The sequence below is a fragment of the Arctopsyche grandis genome, chromosome 10 (genome assembly GCF_051622035.1).
Source record: "Arctopsyche grandis isolate Sample6627 chromosome 10, ASM5162203v2, whole genome shotgun sequence".
NCBI lineage: Eukaryota > Metazoa > Arthropoda > Insecta > Trichoptera > Hydropsychidae > Arctopsyche > Arctopsyche grandis.
Window position 1 is genome coordinate 2734898 of NC_135364.1, and position 24506 is coordinate 2759403.

General features: G+C 31.2%; 1 protein-coding gene across 1 annotated transcript in view; it reads right to left on the reverse strand.

Annotated features, from left to right (window-relative positions):
• Positions 1–24506, reverse strand: part of GABA-B-R1 (gamma-aminobutyric acid type B receptor subunit 1) — a 298837-nt gene that overhangs the window by 202045 nt on the left and 72286 nt on the right. The window contains exon 2 of the mRNA XM_077439559.1: positions 21234–21284. The gene's annotated coding sequence lies outside the window, so the exon portion shown is untranslated. The remainder of the gene's footprint in view (positions 1–21233; positions 21285–24506) is intronic.

Sequence of the window (24506 nt, forward strand, 5' to 3'; positions counted from 1 at the left end):
TGACCTAAACATTGTAAACGCGCCATTGATGTATAATACACTATACTGGTCACGCTTTATACTGGTCTCTCTTTTGGCGCATGCACAGTTTATCTCAGTAGGTAGGTAGGTACCGCTGCGTCGTAGGGAAAAACCTTTTTTTTTTCCAACTTCCCCGCTAGTTAAACCCCCCGCACCCCTCAGTTAGTGAAGACAAGATTTCCGACCAAAATCATACGTCAGGGTCCATCTAGTGTATTATACATCAATGAAACGCGCCAATCTTTAGAAAAATTCAATTATCCTCTGAATGCATCGAATACATATATCGTAATTTTTGACCCAACTTTTTTTCAACCAGTAGTTGTACCACTGCCCTTTATAAAACTGCATTTGAAAGGGCGGGTTTATACCTAATGTGCATACTTATAAGGTTTTAATAAAGGATTTGGGAACGATGAAAAGTTGTTTACAAATTCCTAGCTTTCGAACGTGCCTCATCTTATGTTCTTTTCTTATTTTATTTTGACTACTTTCTGAATTGATCTCTATCTCATTTTGACCTGGACATTGCAAACGCGTCAATCTTTAGAAATACGCAAACAATATCTTCTAGCTACCCTCAATTATCCTCTGAAAGCATTTTACCGTAATTTTTGACCTGACTTTTTACTTTATCTATGTACGTAGTAACAATAAATGAAGTTTTGTGATCATGCGAAAATTCGAACTCGTTTCTATTCCTGTTTATTTCTATTACTCCACCCGGCTGCCAGTGTCATCTTTGCTTTGGTGATTATAGAAACCTTTCCGATAAAAAGAAATAAGGCGTGGGAATCGGCAGAATGCAATACAAAATTAATACAAAAATTACATTCCAATAATAACAAAACATATATTTGTATTCTTGAATCCAATTATTATGTTTTTTTAGTTTTGACTGAGTGGCTTACTACACCAATGCTCTTTGGCTCCTACCCTTTATGAATTCCGCTAACGTTCTATGTAAGTCGGGTTGCTATGAGGTGATCAGATTTTAGTGCTTTTAAGTCAAAAACTGGTCCTAAAGCATTGATTTATAATACACTAGATCCGCCCTCACGTCTTATACTGGTCTCCCTTTTGGCGCATGCAAAATACATGGCGCATGCACAGTTTCTCTTAGTAGGTAAGTAGGTACTGCTGCGTCGTAGGGAAAAATACCATTTTTTCCCTACTTCCCCGCTAGTTAAACCCCCCACACCCCTCAGTTAGTGAAGACAAGCTCTCCGAACAAAATCACACGTCAGGGCCCATCTATGTGTATTATTCATCAATGTCCTAAAGTCTTCATTTCATCACTGTTCTGGGTTTAAATCTTTAACACCTACTGCTACCTACTATTAACAGGACAGACACATTTCACTTGACGAAACTGACTAATGAATGCTCGGATTGACCAGTCAGTGCGATTGCTTTGAGCCAAGGTGTACTTGTATTCGACAGCACAGACATAGGCGTGTGGTTAGCTTACATCGGAAGCTCACTGACCCATTCGAAATTAGTACGAGCTTATAACAATTTCGAATCGAACGCCAACTAAAGCTCACTATGCCAATGTGGGCTTTCGCTCCAACGTCCATCACACGAATGGTCGATCGAATGCAATTACGACATGCAAATTTACACAGACCACCCAAGTCTACAGCATAATAAAGATCTTTGACTTTATCCAGACTCTTATTTACAATGGGACACTCGACACTTTATTAACGAAGTACGTTTTTCCGTCAGGATATACATATACAAACATAGAGATTCTTAATTATTGATGATTTTCATTTCTCGAGAAATAACAATTCTCAATTTAACTTCTAAAATTTCTCGAGAATTCTCAATAAATTTGGATAAATGTTATAATGTATATAACATAGACTGGAATAACGCCTCGAATTCTAATCTTTCCAAGCTCCAAATAATACAAAATAAATCCATAAAAATAATTTATAATACACCCATATATACTAACTTGAAAAAACTGCATGCCATAAATAATATTCCGTTAGTTACAGACATTACTAACAAACTAACCAGTAAATTCTATGACAGAATCACTAACAACCATACTAGCAGACTTGTGAAGAGTCTCGGTGATTATAAAAAAATGTCTACACCCAAATAAACATAGATTACCTAAGCACAATCTGCTTTAGATAGTCGATTTCGGATCCAGTGATCATTTTCTATTTCATACATTCTTTTTCTTATTGATGCTTATAGTTTTATCATGGTAGCGTATAATAATAGGAAAAAAGGTTAAAAAACAATTATAAATTCTTATAAATGGTCATAATAAATTTACTTATGTACTTTTAGAGAGTATTTAATTATTATTATGTATTAGATGTATAATGAGCATTTATAAGAATTGTAAATAGGTTTTTGAGCTCTTTTTCCTATTATGCTGTACATTAACATTATAATAATGTAATACTATGATTACTAGCAAAATTAAATTAAAATTGTAAAATAGAAAATGATCAATAGATCAGTAGTTATTAAAATAGATATAAGTTGTATTGTGAACATAATTTGGTAATAATAAAAAGCATTTAAAAATCAAAATCAAATATAACATAGTAAAGTATCGATGTAATTTGATGTGAAGGTGACCTCATTCAAACTTTCGTCTACCTGGGCAACGCCGAGTAATTTATCTACATATGTAGTTAAATATAATTCATATTTCTATACACATTATTAGATTGAAAATTGTTTTCATTTTATCAAACTCCTGCTATAATATTATATATTTTAAGATTATCCATTCAAATGAGAAATATACTATATGTAATATATATTCTATGCGATTAACTGTATCATTTGAAAATTTTGAAATAAATAATAGTACTTCATTAGTATTTATATACTTATAAATTTTTAAATCTAGATTATGTAAACTGAAAGTTTACCACAAAGTATTAAAGCAAACAAGCACACGCGAGATGCCTCGACCAGATTTGTTTAAATAAATGAGAATTTCAAAGTGTAAGTTGAAAATCGCAGACGTAAACCCGAATAGAACCAAAAAAATGCGATTACACAATAAAATAAAGTAGAAAAGGTTTTTTTCACATTCTCTTTTATCGTCCTTTTTGAACTGTCACTTTGATTCCAAAGTGAAAACTAGGCAGATTACACACGTACGAATGAATGCTTTATCTCCAAAGCATATTAAAACTTTACACCGTGTAAGAGAGACTTACACAATTAAATTAGAGACCACACAATCATCTTAAACACAATAAAATAACTATAAAATAAGTATTTAACATATATACATACATAGTCAGCAGTATGGCTTAATGGTAGCGTCTATGTTTTAGCACCAAGTGATCAGTGGGTTCGATCCGCCATACTGCTGGTGAGATTTGGGGGTATGTGTGACTCCAAATAGATCATTTCTTATCAGAGTTTGCCAATTTTATCTGATCGTTGTTGAAACGGTTCCTCAAAATTGGAAAAAAATCATCTTTTCTGTTGTGAAAAATTTTCTGTATTTATTGTGTGTATAATTTGTAAAAAATATGTACAAAATTTAAATCCATAGATGTCTCAATGGATTAATTCTGTAATTAATTAATTGTTATTTCATGTTCTTCAACTTCTGAAAATACAGTGATTTATGTTATAATAAAATGCTGCATTGTTTGTAATTAATTGTCTAGGAAGGCGCATTGGGGTCTTCCTGTCAAGCCTTCCTGGTATATGTATATCTATGTGAAAATAAAATAAAATAAAATATAAAGTACATAAGAACGATTGGAACCGTTCAAGTCGAAAATCAAACATCATTATTATAATTTGCAGTGAAATCAAATGGTTCCGATTCGATTGAAGGAAATTTAATTTTCGCTCGTAATATTTAACTGAGGGTATTATGAGCGGGTTTTTTTCTCGTTCAAAAATCAGTTTGCCCGCTTTTGATACCTGACAATTCAATTAAACTTTACACAATTTCGTTCGATAATGTTATCGAGGCACCGAGGGACTCGTAAAGCCTAATTGGATATCGATTAGGGGATGTTTATTGCAATAATCGAACATGGCCTCTAAAGTGGTGTACACCCTTTGACGGATTATCTTATGGAAAATTATTATACCTGAGTATTAAACTAGCGGTCAAATAACATCGTGTGATTAGATATTGACGAGCTGGGATCGCTATTCAATTTTGAATTTGACATGCATACACATACATACATATTATACCAGGGGGAAAACACAAAAAGTACCTATAACAGATGTGTAATAGAACCTTTGTATAGCCATTACAAATCAAATAACTCTATAAATGTCCACTGTTTTTTTACATACCTTCTTTGCATTTCACATGGTTTTCGTGTTAGTAGTAATTTTTATATCTCTTATCTCTTATCCGATCGTTTTCATACTTTGCCATACTGCTCATTTTGGTCATCAATATACGTTAATGTATCGTCTGCCATTACATTGGAGATAAAATATCGTATACAATGCGTATCAAATATCCACAATTTCGGATACGGTGACGTCTATGACGTGACGGCAAGCTACTATAATCTATCTTCAACCTTTTCGCCATGATATGGCCATATCTGATTTTAATTGTTTAAACGCCTATAATTCACTCTATATTTTATAAAATTTGCTCTATAGGTTCTCGTTATCTCTAATATTTAAATATTTATAGTTTTAACTCTCATATGTATATATAAATTTCAAATTTGGCGTCTAGCTTCATGTAATGTAATACACGATATATATTGATTTTTGGCCAAATATGTCAGATCTGACATTTCACGGCTAAAAGTATATCTCTTCACTGGGTTTTATCTGCGAGATAAGTATTCAATAAGAAGTTATGTTGTATCTAATTGTTAATATGATTTACAATAAGCTTACATACATTTAGTTTTTTACAATAAGCTTATTTACTGTATCTACATATGTACACAGTAAGAATAGAAGAGTTTTGTGATCATGCGAAAATTCAACCTCGTTTTAATTTATAAAGGGTATATATGTATATAACTAATTTAAAAATAGAATATGCACTTATATAGAAGCTAAATTTTTGCATATTTTTGGACCATAAGCAGGATATTTTTACGCCTGAATAATAGTTTGATTTTTTTTCTTTAATAGTGTGTTTCTATATATTTTATATGTATGTATCTTTATATAAAATGTGTATTATTTATGTATTATCTGGTCACAGTGTTATATTGGAGTAACCTGTGAAGACTGTACTTATAATGAACACTGTAGTATATTTGTATTAAAATAAAATAAATACAATAATACTTAATCTTGTTGATTTTAAAGCCATTGAAAAAATGTAAAATGGAAGTTAAATTTTTTCATACATATTTTTGAACCATAAGCACCATAAGCATAATATGTAGTTTTATTTTTTTGAACTTGAAATAAACTTTAACACATACATATATAATACTTAATTTTGTAGATCGTAAAACTGTTGCAGAAATGTAAAATGGATGTACAACACAAAATGTAACTCAAAGTTGAAAATCGCTTTAATTTTCTGTGAATTTTAAAATATTTTATTCAGTAATCACAATTAATAATTGGTAATTATTATAAATGTACAGTAAAAAATATACAGTAGAAATTATAATAAATTATCAGCTATGTGAAAAATCACGAACTACTGCAATTATCCTATATAAAGGTACATAGGTTTTATTTTATCTAAAACCAGTAGATTCTATGACAGAATCACTAATAACCATACATACTAACATACTTGTGAAGAGTTTCGGCGATTACAACAAAATTTCTATACCGTTCAGGTATAAACACAGATTACCTAAACACAATCTGCTCTAGATCATCGACTTTAGAGAGTCTTTAATTAATATTATGTATTAGATATATTATGAGCATTATAAGAATTGTAAATAGGTTTTTGAGCTCTTTTTCCTATTATGCTGTACATTAACATAAGAAAATAATAATAACATGATTACTAACAAAATTAAATTAAAATTGTAAAATAGAAAATGATCAGTAGATCAGTAGCTATTAAAATAGATATAAGATGTATTGTGAACATAATTTAGAAATAATACAAAGCATTTAAAAATCAAAAAGTTCTAATGAATTCAATAAAATAATTTATTGACCAAACTGATCAAATTAGACTTAGTTTCATTTAAAATTTACGGACCTAGTTAAAAATCGTACATAGTTAAAACTCGACTATATATTTTTATAATTTTTTTCAGAATTTGAAGCAAAATTGTCATGTAATATTTTATCTTTGAGTATTTAGAAAATAGTTCATAGTATATTTTTTAAAATGATTCACAATAATCACTATTTCATTTCAGTCTACATACATACATACGTACATTACACCATGAAAATTACGTTGAGTTGAGTTGAATTACATGAGTTGTTGATAAAGTGATCTAATTTAACGATCGATTTTCCGTATTTTTTTATTATACCTCGTATAATGTTTACAATTGAGTTTAGGCTGGGGTGTTTACGTCAAGCCTAATGCACGCAATCGAGGTGAATAAAACGGGGAAAATTATTCAAAATTTAAAGTCTCGTGAATTCCGGGGGAGTTTGCAGGGTGATGTTTGATAAAGCTGTCAAATAAATTATGAACGTCATCGAAAATTTTCGCATTCTGAATTAACTTGCGCTTATCGCGACGCTATAAACAATTCAGATAGAGGCAGAGCACTTCGCCAGCGAGTCGCATACAAGTATATACATATATACGAGTACGTAAAGTCGACCTAAATGGTGATTGATGATGAATAATGACAACTCGAGTCTAAACGCGTTACAATAATATAATAATAGGAGGTTGATGGATCTCCCGCGCCGGTTTTAACTCGGAAAATAAACATGATAAACGTCCCTTTTTCTCAGGGGTCCATGTAAGGCAGGGGTATTTAACCAGTGATCCACATATACCTTGGGGTTTATAAAAATACTTTGACGGTTTCATTTTTAGATTGATCTTTTTTAAGATTGACTCGAAAAATAAACATTTAATTTTTGAATACTTCTATGGAACTATTCTTATGATATGAAAGTTGTATTGTGCTTTGCTTTCTGATATAAACTTTATCAAAGCTTTTGATTTTATCAAAGATGAACTCGTTGAACTTTTGTTAAAAAAAAAACACTTTATAATTGGAATCTAATTAAAAAATCTATTGAAAATTCTGGTTTTCCTTTATTATTTACTTTGAATGATCCATTTTTAGATTGACTTGAAACACAAAATTTTATTTGTGAATACTTCTATGGAACTACATATTCTTATGATATGAAAATTGTATTGTGCTTTTATTTCTGAAATAAATTTTATCAAAGCTTTTGATTTGATCAAACATGAACTAGTTGATCAATTGTTAAAAAAAACACTTATTAATTGGAATCTAATTATAAAATTAATTGAAAATTATGGTTTTTCTTTATATAAACCTTATTTACTTTGAAAGATCCATTTTTAGATTGACTTGAAACACAAAATTTTATCTGTGAATACTTCTGTGGAACTACATATTCTTATGATATGAAAATTGTATTGTGCTTTTATTTCTAATATAAACTTTATCAAAGCTTTTGATTTTGATCAAACATGAACTAGTTGATCATTTGTTAAAAAAAACACATAATAATTGGAATCTAATTAAAAAATCTATTGAAATTTCTGGTTTTCCTTTATTATTTACTTTGAATGATCCATTTTTAGATTGACTTGAAACACAAAATTTTATTTGTGAATACTTCTATGGAACTACATATTCTTATGATATGAAAGTTGTATTGTGCTTTTCTTTCTGATATAAACTTTATCAAAGCTTTTGATTTGATCAAACATGAACTAGTTGATATTTTGTTAAAAACAAAACACTTTTTTTAATTGGATGAACTAGTATATCATTTGTTAAAAAAAACACATAATAATTGGAATCTAATTAAAAAATTAATTGAAAATTCTGGGTTTCCTTTATATATGTAAGCCTTATTTTCGTCTCATAAGGCAAGCTATATTGGTTTAATGTCCATTTGTAAAAACACGTCTATGTTGTTCTTATTTTTCATTTTCAAGAAGCTATACTATATAATTATTCCCGCCGAGCCTGGTGCGTCAATGATTTATTTCGAGTGTGCGTTCTGTTTTGCGCTCCTATTGAAAAATTGTCCGCACAAACACTCGTTGGTTCTCGAAAGCTACGATTTTTTTATTATAAGGTTTTTATTAGATTCACTCCATCAATTGGTCTGACAAACTACCTACACTTTGCCGATAGCTTTGAAACTTAGCCATTTTGCGAGGTTTGGCCGCCGACAGAGATTTCAATTATATTCGATAGGGTCCGCTAAGTCGATGGTTATATATCATCGTAATAAATACGTTTTAGAATCCAAAAATTTTGGAGATGGTGACAGCTAACCCAATAGCCAGTTTGTTTGATTTTCCGTCCCCCACTCGTTTTGTCAGATTTTAATTGTTTAAACGCCTATAACTTTATCATTTTCACATTACATCTTATAAAATTTGCATTATAAGCTCTCATTATATCTCATATATTTTTTTCGCAAAAAATGATAAAAACATGTTTATATAAAATGAAATGGCTGATGCTGTATATTCGTTCTATGGCCAAGACGTTCTTATAGCAAAGAAAATAAAAGAAATAGGTTTACAACATAACATGCTTTGTCGAATACCATACTACTGCTATTATTTTATTTTATGTATTTAAAACTTCATTCTGAGAATGTGTTCGTGTCTTGCGTCTGACTGGCAAAAGCGTCTATAAAACAAAGAAGGTTAAAGATCCCTGTTGTAACTTATATCGGATTATATTGTGCGTCAAATTGAGTCATATTATAAATACAATTTACACATAAAGCAGATAATGGAGTCTGGTTTTGGGTAGGTGCTGCGACGTGAAACAGGTTCAAAAAACGCTCCCCGAGGACACGATGGGTTTTCGTAATCGACTTTCTGAGGAAAGTCACGTCACCTCACCAGGCTTTTCCACGGTTTGAGGGAAATGCGAGGGAGAATGGAAAAGTCTTTTTGATGTAGGAGGAAGCACGAAGGCGGTTAAAGCCAAAAAGGATAATGATCCCGCGTGTATTTGTTTCAAATGTATCTGAAAGTACAATCACTTGGAGCCTTTTCATGTATTCTTAAAGAGTATCCGTTATATTTTGCAATTACATCGAATAAGAGAAAATGTCTGCGGAAAAAATCCAACTTACGTTGCTTTGATTTTGTATGCTTATTGTTCATATACAAATGCATTCGTCTTTACAGATCGCTCCAATGTGACAAGTGTACTAAAATAAATCAAGAAATACGCCAAATTATATATAAATAATTATTATTATATATACCTTTACATTATATACGTCATCTATAGTCAAACATTGCAAAGTATTGATGCAAACATTTATACAATACAAGCATTTATATAAATGCGAATTCATCATCAATCACAGAGACATCTATGGAGAAATTTTTACATTATACAAATTGGCGAACTTCAAGACGCTGAATAACTTGAGAATTGCAAGACAAATAGGAGAGGAGATTCCAATTTTACAGGAACTGTTTCAATGAAAATCATAAATATTGGCAAACTCTGATTGGAAATGATTGACTTGGAGTCACAGATCAAAGACTGGCCAGCAGCCTCTAGTGGGACTGGAACCGTGACCACTCTGCTTGAAAGCATGATATGCTAACCATTAGTCCACGTTGTTGGTTGTTACACATACATATGTATACTGGTTTTGTACCAAATGAAATATCATCGCATGGGTGTTGGCATATTAAGTTATTAAATAAAAATAAATGTGTCGGTCCTTTGTTCGATCCGCACGAGTCGGATTTTTTTCAAATATCTTTTAAATATATTTAATTTAATATTTATATTTAATTGTGTCATATGAAAAAAAATGGTAAAAACTACCTACCTACATACATAAATATAAACAATATAAAAAACCGATAGAAAAACTAATTAATTAAATACATTTTCAATAGTTGGCGGTAAATTCTCAGCCAAGCGGAAAGATTGGCATCGATTAGTATATATAGAAGTTTTTTTCTTTTGTTATTTTATCTTCGTATACGTTTTAGCAGTGACGTAAATATGTATGTCGAATCGAAACTACGATTATAGTACGACGAGCGTTATCTAAGACAAACAGGCAGATGGAATAGCAATATTATATATATGTACATATGATGTAGAAGAAATGATATATACATAGGTATAAAAGACTTTAGTTATATGTATATAAAATTACATATGTACATACATATGTCGAATCGAAACGACTATTATTACAGTACGGCGAGCGTTATCTCAGACAGACAGATAGACAGACACACACAGAATATCGATATTATACATATACATGATATCTATATATATTATATGTACATAGTAGCAATTGTGATCATGCAAAAGAGATTTGTGTGTGTGTGTGTGTGTTTGTTTGGCTGTATTTTAAAGATGATTTGAACAAAAACTTACAACAAACATTTAACTTACAACAAACATTAAACATTTAAAATAAAATAAAATAACTACCGTAAGTCTTTGTTATTATTTGAATTGATTACTACAAATGTCAATCTTGCTCTAATGGCTAATATAAGTTTCAAGTCAATGTGAAAGATAATGTCCGATTTATTGCGATTTTCACTTTCCATGTATTGATTTTGCCTTCTGAAATTTATACACCCGAAGCATTGTGTATTCGAGGATGAGCCGAAAAAAATTGATAAACGACATGCGACTGTAGTGGATTTGAGAATGTAAAAGGGACAGACCCACGAGACGTAGACCAGCAGTTAGGATAAGTGCTCGGCCGCAGTTTCTGATCGCAAAAAAATAAAAGTATAAATAATAAAGGGACGAAAGGCTCCTCCTTTCGGTCGTAGAAAAATGTACTCGAATAAAAATCGCCCACGACAATGAACCGTATTATTTATAAAGAACGTTGTAAAACGGCCGAAATATAATATTACGTCCGTCCTTTTTTTCGAACGAATCGCACTTGTAAATTATTAATATATTATTAAATATATGTAAAATAAATCGTCGTGAAATTTTTATAAATAGTATATTTCAAATCGGTTCTTGAATTTCATAGCTATCTGTTCGCGTATTTATGAATGTAATGTTTGATATTTCTGTGTTGATTTTAACAAAAATTCACAAAACCATTCAAATTGCGATATACACTATTTTAACCTAAAAACCATCATGGTTAAATATTGTAGTGTTTTTCAAGGCCAATTGCAAGGAGCATTTTTATAAATTAAGGAATTCGAAATGCTGTAAACTCGAATTTTAATTTATTAATATATTTTTTCGAATAGGACAGGTTTGCCAATTTGTTGGAAGCATTTCAGTGAAATTTGATAAATTGGCAAACTCTGATAGGAAACTATTGACCTTGGAGTCATATTTTCAAGGTCTGGCCAGCAGCAGTGTTAGGGATTGAGCCCATGAACCCACAATTGAAGGCATTATGCGCTAACCATTTGTTTTTCGAGGTTTGCCAATTTTTGTAATCATTTCAGTGAGATCAGATAAATTGACAAACTCTGATAGGAAAAGATTGACCTTGGGGTCATATATTCATGGTCTGGCCTGCAGCAGTGTTAGGTATTGAGTCCGTGACCCCACAATTGAAGGCATTACATGCTAACCATTGATTTTTTGAGAAATATGATAGGTTTGCCAATTTGTTGGAACCATTCCAATGAAACCAGATAAATTGGTAACTCTGATAGGTAATGATTGACCTTGGAGTCACATATTCAAGGTCTAGCCAGCAGCACAGTCGGGAATTGAGCCCGTGACCCCACAACTGAAGTTAATGGACGATTGATAGTGAAAAATTTGAATCATTTCCAGATTATTTTTAAATAGAATTTCAATTAAAAATGATTATAATGCTATAAAACATATGTGTTCTATCTGTCTGAATATTATACTGGTTTATTTTATCAAATACATTAATAATTTTATTACATAAATAATATATACGTATGAAGGAAAGTTACATCGCTTAAAACGCATTGATAAATGTATCTAGATATCTAATACGGAAGTGTAGATTTAGCATAATTGAAAAATTTCTCAAATTTAAAAGGAAACCAGTAGTTTAGCCTTTCTTGAAAAAAAACTGATAAAAACTTTTATTTATTTATATATACATATTTTATAATTACCATAAATATTTCCTGACTATATCTGAGTGAATCTATTTTAAAACAATGAAAACAACGATTTTATTCTAAACAGTAATCAATTGCTTCTATTTTTACTTACCTCTTGTTAAGTTCAAATGGTTTTCGTGTTAGTGGTAATTTTTTATATCTCTTATCTCTTATCCGATCGTTTTCATACTTTGCCATATTGCTCATTTTGGTCATCAATATACGTTAATGTATCGTCTGCCATTACGTTGGAGATAAAATATCGTATACAATGCGTCTCAAATATCCAGAATCTCGGATACGGTGACGTCTATGACGGTACGGCAAGCTACCATAATCTATCTTCAACCTTTTCGCCTTGATATGGCGATATCAGATTTTAATTGTTTCACTCAATATTTTATAAAATTTGCTCTATAGGTTCTCGTTATCTCTAATATTTAAATATTTATAGTTTCAACTCTCATGTGTATATGTAAATTTCATTAAGGCAAACTTGCCAAATTGCACGGCATAGGTCAAATGGTTGAAAGTTGAAAAAAAATTGCAAATAAACAGTTTTTTTTTTAAATATAGTCTACAGACAAAGTTTGAGTATATTGAAACAGTATAACATAAATTTGCTAGTTTCAAAACGAAATCTCTAGATTTACATACGCAGATTAGTAGATAGCTGTACAAAAACTACAAAAAAAAACGCATTTATATATAATATATATTAGAGGATAATTATAAACAAAAAAAAACTACTTAATAAAACGTTGCAAATAATAAAGCGCATAAAAAGAACTTGTTTATAAATTCAAAGTGTTGTTCAAACCACTTAAGCCTGAATAATCACCCACGTGGAAACTCTGCTTGGGAAAACCGCACCTAAACACATAACAAATATAAACATCACCGAGTCGACGTTGAATAGGAAAAAGAAGAAAGTGTATACGTCCTATTTTTCAGCGATATTCGAGAGCACGTGTACACGTCCTTGGAGGCTTTCATAAATGTGCCTCGTTTTTGGATTCAGCTCGTGCGAGATTTGATTAACTTGTTCCATCAGAGGAGAGATAACGCGCCCGACGAACGGGAAAAGGGGATGGAGACCCCGCATTAGGGGTGGAAGGGGGTGGTCTCACCTTTACGATCGTGACGTCATAATGGGGCCCCGTTTAATGGCTATATTAAGGGGGTACCGTGGGGGGGGCTCTGGCCAGATTACGACGGGCAGATACAGCCCCTGTAATCGGTTAGCGCATAACCGGTTGGAATATACGCGCAATTACCGCGTTTAATTAATATTTTTTTATGACCGTGGCCAAATTGGATATTGTCGAAGTCGAATGTGTGACTCTTTGTTGGAATGGCGGTCGTTTTGTGACGACTGTGGAGATTGGAAAGGGTTGAAACTTGTCCGAGGCAGGGTTGAAACTTTCCCTCTGTCAAGTGTGTAGTTCGTCATTTTTGCTTTGTTTTTTTCTACCGGTGTTAGCAAGCGTGTATTAGTCGTAAGTGGAAAATCGTTAACGGTAACGATAGGATTGAATGCGCCACTTAAAGTAATTAAAACTTGCTGTTAAGGGAGTGGTGGAAAATTGATACCGTTCTCCGCTTCGTTACATAATATATTTGATACGGAGAAGTGCTTCACTTTATTTTACGGTGTATTTTAGAATTTATTTAAGGAGTTTAGTAAACATGTATACTATAGATATATTCGATGAGTATTGTCGACGTTTTTCAACAGCGGTAGTTATCTGTATATAATTCATATTTTATCGCCATAAAAAGGAATTCGATGCTGTTAAATCCGCAATAAAGATTGTCCAAAGTTTCAAAGAAATAGCTTTTTTTTCAGTTCTCTGTGTATCTTTACGTTGTTGAGTTTTATCTTTTCGCATCATTTTTCAAGTTAATAATACGAAAATAATGAAATTAATTGAGTTTATTTTGATATGCTATTGAATGTTATCAAATATATATTTACAATTTAAAAAAAGTCTCAATTTACATTCTAATCAGTTTGAAAGATTATATATATGTATTATATATCGTTCTTTTGGCATGCGTTACAATGCCACAATAACGAATGCAATTCCCGTTCCCGTTCCCGTTCCCATTCCCATTTGTTGGAGAAACGCAGGCAGCGAACACATTTGAAATTATTCAATTATTTGTTTATTTTACCCTAACAACGCATGTCGCGACTCGAAAACATTTGAAATTATTGCGTTGCAATGCCACTCATTCCCATATTTCCCGTTCCCGTTCCCGTTCCCGTTCCCATTCCCATTTGTTGGAGAAACGCAGGCAGCGAACACATTTGTAATTATTCAATTATTTGTTTATTTTACCCTAACAACGCATGTCGCCACTCGAAAACATTTGAAATTATTGCGTTGCAATATTTCCCATTTTCGTTTCCGTTTTTGGCCGATTTATTTTCACAGTAAGCTTCCCGGACATGCATATAATAAATCCTGAAAGTTCCATTGCTCTATCGTATGCAATTCCCGTTCCCGTTCCTGTTTCTCGATGCCTTTCAATAAGTGAATGTTTCAGTTTCAAATTAATACTTAATAATCAAATTAAATTATAGTACAGTTTACAATCCAACATATAGTTGTTATATATGTATATGTTGGATTGTTATGAGTGGTACGTAATGTAAGGTTGGTTTGAGTGGTACGTAATATAAGGGTTGGCATGCGTGCGCGCAAGTTGATTACCAACGTACACATTTCCTTAACTACACACTGGCGCTTCATACTTCATAAATCGTAATTACGAATATTATTATTAAGAGGTTTAATTAATAAATTAATAAATTGAATGCAGGGTCTTCATCTATATATATATATATATATATATATATATATATATATATATATATATATATATATATATATATATATATATATATATATATATATATATATATATATATATATATATATAGATGAAGACCCTGCATTCAATTTATTTGGAGAAATAAAATTAAATATAAGTCCGGGTCACTCGCTATCCATCACAATGCCGCAAGTGTTAATAATAAATTTATTTATAAACCATTTCTTAAATTAAATTTTAACCGCTCAGGAGACGATTATTGTCTGGAGAGAAAATTGCTTTTAATTTAATACGTTGAAGTATGATATTTATTAAAAGCGAATTTGAATAATTCCTCACAAAACACTAATTTTATGATGAAAAGAAAACCTATTATAATGTAATACGGTTCATATTTATTAAAGGAAATTCTAAGAAAAATCATATCACATTATTATTTCGAGATGGAAATTTAAAAATAAGTCTCGTTTCAAATATTATTAAATTTGATTAAAAAATCAAATTCAGCTCTTTGATTAAAATCTGAAGGACATTAAAAAAGAACCTAGAATTTTGATACTAAAATAGCTTTGAAATATAATTTATAATTGACGGAAATATTAATAAAGCTATATAATCAATATTAATTCAACCAAATTGAGTTTAACCTTTGAAGGACGAAGCGTCGAGATCGTACGAGTGTCTCGAACCGGGGTTGAGTAAGACCCCCAGTAATTTTTAATCAAAATACAGCTTTTTTCAATACAAATGGATTCAATATATATCTTATTAATCATTTTATACATCAACATAAAAAAAGTTTTCGTCATATAGAATGTTTTTGACTATTTTTGTATTAAAATATAACGTTAAACATCGACATGCAGACGTACATAAGTAAGGCCAACAGGTGACTGCATGACTCAATAGCCACGCGTCAAAAGCGACAAAAACAATAGCTTAAGAAAATATAGCCGTCTCTTTCTCTCGCATTGATTCATCGATCAACAAGAATATGCAAGCAAACAGTCAAAAACATGACTTATCACTACCGCCTTTAAATCATACTTTGGAACGTATAAATGTATTTTTTTAAACGATGTACCCCTTTTATAAATCACATTAAAATCTATTAAAATAAATTTCTTGTAGTTCATTCTGGGAATACAAGAAATATTGGGTTTGAAAACCATATAGTTTTTACAAAAAACGTAAAAATTGGGGCACTTGCATACCCCACTTCGGTGAGGGAGGGTTAAGATTCCAAAATACACACATAAAGAACACTCGATGTTAAAAACGTTGTTTTGAAAAGAGAGCTTTTACCCATACCTACATACTTATGACCATTAATTTTGCACGGCGCAAGCATTAATCATCCCTGTCTATGATTTCAAAAACACTTCAAGAAACCGTAAATAAATCATCCCAAACGTTAACACACGTATTTCGTCGAACATAATCAAATTACACAACATACATATGCATGTACATATATTCATGTACATTTGAATTGAGTGAATCAAACCTCGCTAACAATCACCTGTGTCAAGATGTCCTTTGAATTTCAATCAAAATTAATTGCACAAAGGATTTGCACGCAATGAATATGTATATGTACATATGTACATAGGACGAGGAAAAACTGTAGGAAAGCCTCGCTTTCCCTTAGGGATTCTGCGTTGTGTCCACAATGAAGGATTGTTTAACAACAAAATCCATTGTCCGACTCGAATAAACGTCAGCTGTCTACTGGGTTTTAACAATGCAAGTGAGAACAAACTCCGCCGTTTGAAGGACAAAGGTGCAGGTGGAAGAAGAAGCACATAAAAGACAACGAGCTAGGCAACTACTAGCTCTGATGAAGAAGTGAACTGGTCGTTTGGAGAGTGTCCCCACTCGCTATGAACTATGGGAATGTTCTGTGAAAGTCGTAAAGTGCTATCTGTTTAACCCCCTTTCACGTGTTTGACACAAAACGCTATTGGAGATACTTAGCTTACTTTGGAAACGGCAATCTTTCGGCTCTGAATTGCTAGACATTTTCGTATGACGGAATTTATGGTGTTTTAAGATGAGCCGCGGCGATAAACTCAATCCAAAAAGGAAGAGATAACTTTACATTCTAGTTGAAAAACGAATAAATGGTAGCAGTATCAGCCTGACCCAATCTTCAGTAGATTGTTCAGTAAAAATAATTTATTTTCAAATTTTATTTAAAATAACAAATTTGTTTTATTTTATTTTTACATATATGTACATATGTATACCAGGAAAGCTTGACAGGAAGACTCCAATGCGCCTTCCTAGACAATTAATTTAAAAAAATGCAGCATTTTATTATTACATAAATTCACTGTATTTCCAGAAGCTGAAGAACACGAAATATCAATTAATCAATTAATTAATTACAGAATTAATCCATTGAGACATCTATGGATTTAGATTTTGTACATAATTTTTACAAATTATACACACAATAAATACAGAAGAATTTTGACAGCAGGAAAGATGATTTTTCGCCAATTTTGAGGAACCGTTTCAACAACGATCAGATAAAATTGGCAAACTCTGATAAGAAACGATCGATTTGGAGTCACAAATACCCCCAAATCTAACCAGCAGTATAGCGGATCGAATCCACTGATCACTTGGTGCTAAACATACACGCTACCATTAAGCCACACTGTTGGCTAATGGTATAAATATACTTCGACTTCTGAGCTTCAATGTACATACATATGTGCATTGAAATAAGAGGCAGTTATCAAGATATCCTTTACTATTAAAGTTTCATTTATTTTCCAATTTTACCATGTGAATTTCCAAATTTTACTTTAAGGACATAAAACACAGACCATGCAATGCTCTCAACTGGTTAAATGTGGCTTCGTTGCTGGCCAGACCTTGGATACGTAAATCCAAGGTTGATTATATCTTTTCAGAGTTTGCAAATGTAACAGATTTTATTGGAAATTGCCTGTCCTATTTCTCGCAAAATTTGTTGATATTTAAAAATGCTGCAAAAATTTGTTCATAGATGTCTCTATGATGAGTGTAATGTTTGATGATCGATGTTTGTAATTGGGCTTGAATAATATAATAATAAAAGTATAATGCATTTGTGTCAACGGTACTTATGTAATGTTGACCATTGGTATGTTAATAAAAAAAAAACCTAGTATTTATATTTATGTACCAGCAGCGTGGACTAGTGGTTAGAATATTATGATTTCAAGCGGAGTGGTCACGGTTCGATTCCCACTAGTAGCTGTTGGCCAGATCTTAGTTTGTGACTCCAGGTCATTGGTTTCCTTTCGTAGTTTGCTAATTTTTTCTGATTTTCATTGAAACGGTTCCTGTAAATTGGAATTTCCTTTCCAATATTTCTTGCAAATCTCAAGTTATTCAGCGTCTTGAGTTTCGCCAATTTCTATAATAAAATGCTACATAAATTTCTCCATAGATGTCACTTTGGATGATGTTTATATGAATTCGCATTGTATAAAAATGCTTGTATTAATTCTATTATTGTATTATATCTGTATTAGAACACTCGTCGCTTTCGTGCAATTCGTAAAGTACATTATCGATTTAAATCAAAATAAATAAATAAATGTTCATAACTATAGATACGTCCCAACGTTGAGAAAATCACTAAGAGTATTCAATTGCATTACAATTTAAATAAAAAAAGCGTTTGTAGTCATTAATCTATGCAATTTCGGATATAATATGAATTGAATATAAAAGACGACTGTATTTTTAATGCAATTCGAACAAAGCTATTTTCAAAGTTGTCTACATGCTAAATCTACGTATGTTCATAAGCTGTATCTGATATCGCAGGTAGATTATTAAGGTTTGCGTATTAAATGCAGACTTTTTTTTTGTATGTTTATCTCAAATACAGCTCAAGATTAAGTATTACAATTAAACTGAAATTGAATGAAAATGCATGGCAAGAGTGGAAGCGAAAGATTAAAGCAGGATTAAAAAGTCGTAAAAGCCTTGCTCTCTTAACTGATGAACCGCTTCGCAGAAAGTGAATAAAAATAAAAATAAAACCTTTGAACATCACGTTCTATACAAAACTTCTTTCTTTTGATCAAACGATTTTAACTTTTTAATGATAACAAAAATGAACATCGGATGCATCGTTTTCTATTATATAAATACATATACATATAATATACCAAAATAAGTAGCAAACTTAACTTTTTACTCAACAAATCTACAAATGAACGCTACAATGATATTATGCTTCATCATAAAAACCTTGCTATTCAATTCGACCGAGCATTTCGCAAACTTCATGACATTGTTACATTTGTGCAGCCACTTTTTAGCTTTTCAGTGAATTTATGGACCATAAAAAAACACTACATTGTTAAAATTGCTCGTAGCGTACATATGTAAGAGCAATAAAATCAAAGGAATATTGAGATTAAGATTTAATGTGAGTTTACAAATGCATTTACTTTCCGAATATCAAATCTTGAATGACATTACAAATTATATATAATGTATGTACCTGCATAATTAAGCTTCACAATGGAATTCAATTGAAAGCTGTCACGTTGAAACCTGTCCGTTCATGGTTACATTATTATTATACCTGTACATATTACACAAAATCAAAGCTTTATAATGTTAATGTTTAAGTTCATGCAAAATGTAACACTGACGTGTGACGTTTGATATCCAAACGAAACTGAATATCAAATTTAATTTTAGATAATTAACAATTTGGAATTAAATAGTGTGAATTTGATTCACATACAAATTACTCGTATAGATAATTTAGATAATTCAAACCATAGATCCTTTGCAAAATTTAAATGAAATAAAATTAGAAGATTGATGTGTATTCAAAATATTTTTTATTTGATTTTTGTACATAAAATAATTAATAAAAAAAAAAAAACTAAAAATGATATCTCAACTCTTGCTTGTTAAATCTACATATACATATCTCTAAAGATACAAAATCAGATAAGAAAACTTTCACTAAGAAGTTTTCAGTTATTTAAAAGTTTAAAAAGTGGTAACATATTTTGAACCGTTTCACTCTAATGCAGCGGTCTCCAAACTTTCCCTAAAAAAAAATTTTTTTTCCGCGCCTCCCTACCTTTTATTTTTTAATAGATATAATAATATAGACACGTTTTAAATAATAAACCTTTATTTAAAAATAAAATACTGAACTCTACAATAGACAGAATAATAAAAAGGTTTTGCTATAACGAAAATTTATACGAACACGTATACATATTTATTTTTATACTAAATTACTAATTAAACTACATCAAACACATCAAAATTGAATGCGTCGGATGATGTTGTTTATAGGCACAAAGTTTATCAAATCTTGGGGGCAATATGGAGAGTGCCACTCGTAACTCTTTTTCGACTATTAACCTGGCTCGATATTTGGTTTTCATTGCAGCTAGTACCGAAAAGCCCGTTTCGCATAAATAAGACGTTACAAACGGTAGCAGCACTTGCATTTATTTGCAATACAAAGATTCATACTCTCCACTAAGATTCATCCAAAATTTAATTATGGTTTCATTTTGAAACTTTTGTTTTAGTGAGCTATCGCATGATAATTCTATCAATTTTTATTTTTCGATGGTTGTCAGCTCGAATTCTTCTTCTTCATTGTAGTTAAATGGATTCTGTATTAGAGTCTAATGTATCCTATTTTGATTTCGTATTTAATATTACGATTCTCATTTGTGAACGGATTGTATTTTAAAAACACTCATTAACGATAATTGGTCAACAATCACAAAGAAACATTCACTGTTTAGTCAAAAAATAGAAAGTGCGAGTTTTGCATCGCGATTTTTACGCGGCTTTTTATCCAGATCTACATATTTTGGGGAGATTTAATATATATTTAATAATGAAAATTTACAACAAAAATAATAAAACAATTCATAATGTGAAAATACATAATTACATATTATATCGTTAAGTAATAATCGTGCTTGGTGATCGTCAGTCATGTTTCGAGTAACTAAATTTAAATCCGTCACTTATACATTTAAAACGTGGTGTTAATTAGTTGTTATAATTTATATATGTTATTGTGTTACTCTATTTCGAAAAGAAATTCACATGTAAATATTTCCGTTTATTAATAAAAATTAAGAGTACTCACTGTCTGCCTATTGTCCCCATGTTTCCCATCAGAAATGATGATGCTCGTCTCCTGAAACAAGAATAATATTGGATGATTAATTACAGGAGGCTGCTAACGACCCTTCGAGCGTAGGCTGCGATAAAAAGGGATGGAATCTCTGAAAACGAGAAATATTTTCACACGAAATCAGAAAATTCCTAAATGTAGGTGGTATTTCATTAATTAATTCGAATGCGACTACATTTGCATTGTTCGTTTATTGCGGAAAGTTTTTTCTCGTTTTTTTTTCTTCTTTTAAATTAAACACCATAGCGGGCTTCGCAAAATAAAATAAATAAAACGTTGTGTGCCCTTTTGTTACAGAATGATTACATTAATCTGCCGGGGAGATCTTTTTGTTTCTGCGAAATCCTCCCTAGGACTTTTGGGTTAAACGGGGAGGGGACCGAAAAAATGAATTCCCTCAACAGGCTACAAAAAAAAAACGACGAGGAAATTAAAAAGAAATTAATTAAAGTCTTTGAAAGTTATGAAACCGCATAAGCATTGTTTTTTATTCTGTCATTATTATCTCCGTTTGAATTTTTGACAGCTCATCGCGATAGAGCTCTCGGCGAGAGAAGAGGCGCCAAATTTAAATGATCACATCGACGTTGCGATATTCAAATTGAAACTCTCACTTTGGAATTACACATTCATAGAAAATATATTCATGATTGGAGGTTCGGTGGGGGGTAATTTTTGCGCAAAACTTTGTCCAAAGCTCAAAAACGAAACACTCAATTTCGCACGCGAGACTTTTTTTTTCTTTTCGTCTCCTTCCCATTTCGAGTGAAATGAATCGAATTTAAACATGCGGCAAAAATCCCACGGATAATATGCAAAGTTACCCAATTTCGCACTCCATTGTTGATACGCACATAAATAGTTAATTTTACAGGCCAAAACTGAAGCGTGGAGCGAAAGAGATTCGATAAAGTTTGAGCGATTTCTTTAATGTTCAACTTGAATACGTATTAATAAGATCAATTTTTTTGACATTTAACTTCATCTATTCGTAAAAATACCTATACCTATAAATATCACTTTAAATACGAGATAATCTTTGGCATAGTAATACTGTGTACTCGCACAATTGAGTTTAATACAAAAATAAATGCTTTTAAGACATTCATTAAATATTCGAAAAATGTACAAAGTTTTTATGTAAAATACAGTTACAAGTACAATTTGGTGTAGAATTACACCAGAGGTATAATCGCTATGAATACAATATCATATCCAAATACAAGACTAATACTTATGAAGTGACAGTTATAATAATTATACCTGATGGTTTACATCAAAATTATGGGAAAATTTCGATAAACTCTCATAAATGACCAATTTATCAATGGTTTTGTTTGAAAACTGATAAGAAACTATTGTTAATTACAATTATGTTTAAAAATTGAACACACAAGACAATGATCATATACATAGATACGATTAATTGATACATTTTTAGCAATATTTTTATATACACACGAAATTGTAAGTTTGTTTGACATATATTTAAATACAATGGCTTTATTCGCGTCTTTCTATTTGATTGTATCAATTATATATCCCAGTACATATTTAGATAGGGTTATTCAACTATAGAGAGTCTTTAGTTAATAATATGTTTTAGACGTACATGTTATGAGTATTTATAAGAATTGTAAATAGGTTTTTGAGCTCCTTTTCCTATTATGCTGTACATTCATATTAGAATAATATAATACTATAATTACTAACAAAATTAAATTAAAATTGTAAAATAGAAAATGATCAGTAGATCAGTAGCTATTAAAATATGTAGATATAAGATGTATTGTGAACATAATTTAATAATAATAAAAACATTTAAAAATCAAAAAAAGATTGCGTTATTCTTAATTACAGTAGGAGATTTTCGTAAATTTATAACTATCTATAAATGAAAGTTTAAACACGTTTCATTTATAGATAGTTATAAATTTACGAAGTATTATATTTACTTTATCTATGTACGTAGTAACAATAGATGAAGTTTTGTGATCATGCGAAAATTCGAACTCGAGATTTTGACTGATTCGAACTCAGAATCGATTACTGATCACGTTTTCATGATCTAGAAAAAAATGTGTGTGTGTGTGTGTCTGTGTATTTTGGAGATTTTTTTTTATGTCTCGTATATGTTATTTTTTATGTATCGTATGTGTAATTATGTAAGTATATTATTATGTCTCGAAATATAATTCATATTGTATAAGGTACAATAAATTCATTAGATAATTTTGAAGTCTTCTATAAAATGTGTATAAATTTATAAAATTCTACAAGGATTCGAACCATCAAAATAAAAAGCTTTCACGACTGAAATATCACCTTGGCCACTTCCTCTTATCCATATGAATTTATTCGTAGAGGTATAAGCACATTTCCATACTGTATAATATCGCTCTTCGGAGCCACGGCATAGTCCAAACATTATATTAAAGAAAAGGTGGCATTATTGCGGTGCACCCAATTTATATGTATGAAGGAAGGTGGCTGGTGGTCGATAATCTTTAATGGATTCACTTTCCCGTCGACAGGAATCTTTTCCATATATTTGCCACCGGGTAGCAAACTTGGGGGATGCTATGTGGGTTGTGCGTGTGTGTGAGAGAAAAGACTTTCAGAATCCACTTATTAGATCGCCGATAGTGGATCGAACGTCAGCCAAGATGGATGGAGACAACACCATCTGACGATATGTTATTTTTGGTTGTATCTTTCCGTCCCAAATACTTGGCAAAAAATCCCATTGGTCTCCATTGAATTTTCGACTGAAATATGCCGTTGACTGACACCCCAATATCTTTCGTACTTGTTGCAAAAACCGTACGTACATATTTATAATGTCTATACATGCTGATGGATGGAGTCGTATTATTATTATATGTGAAATTTATTTTAATTTATCGCATAGCGAATGGATGCTGAGTCAACAACGCAAACGAATCGGAATTGTATGAATAATATATTTCATTAATGTGATATGATACAATCCTTGAAATTATCCCGCATTAGACACATCACTTGGTAAATTCGAATGTCTGTTACTATCGAATTGTAGCGATGAGAATATTTTATACGCTTTCAATGTCGTATGTGATATTAATATTTAATTTTATATAAACAGAGCGTATGTACATATGGTTTTATATTCGCATGTAAATTTCTGGTTTATATTTCCATTATTATGCTGTATACACAATCCAAACATAATTTGATGAATATTTT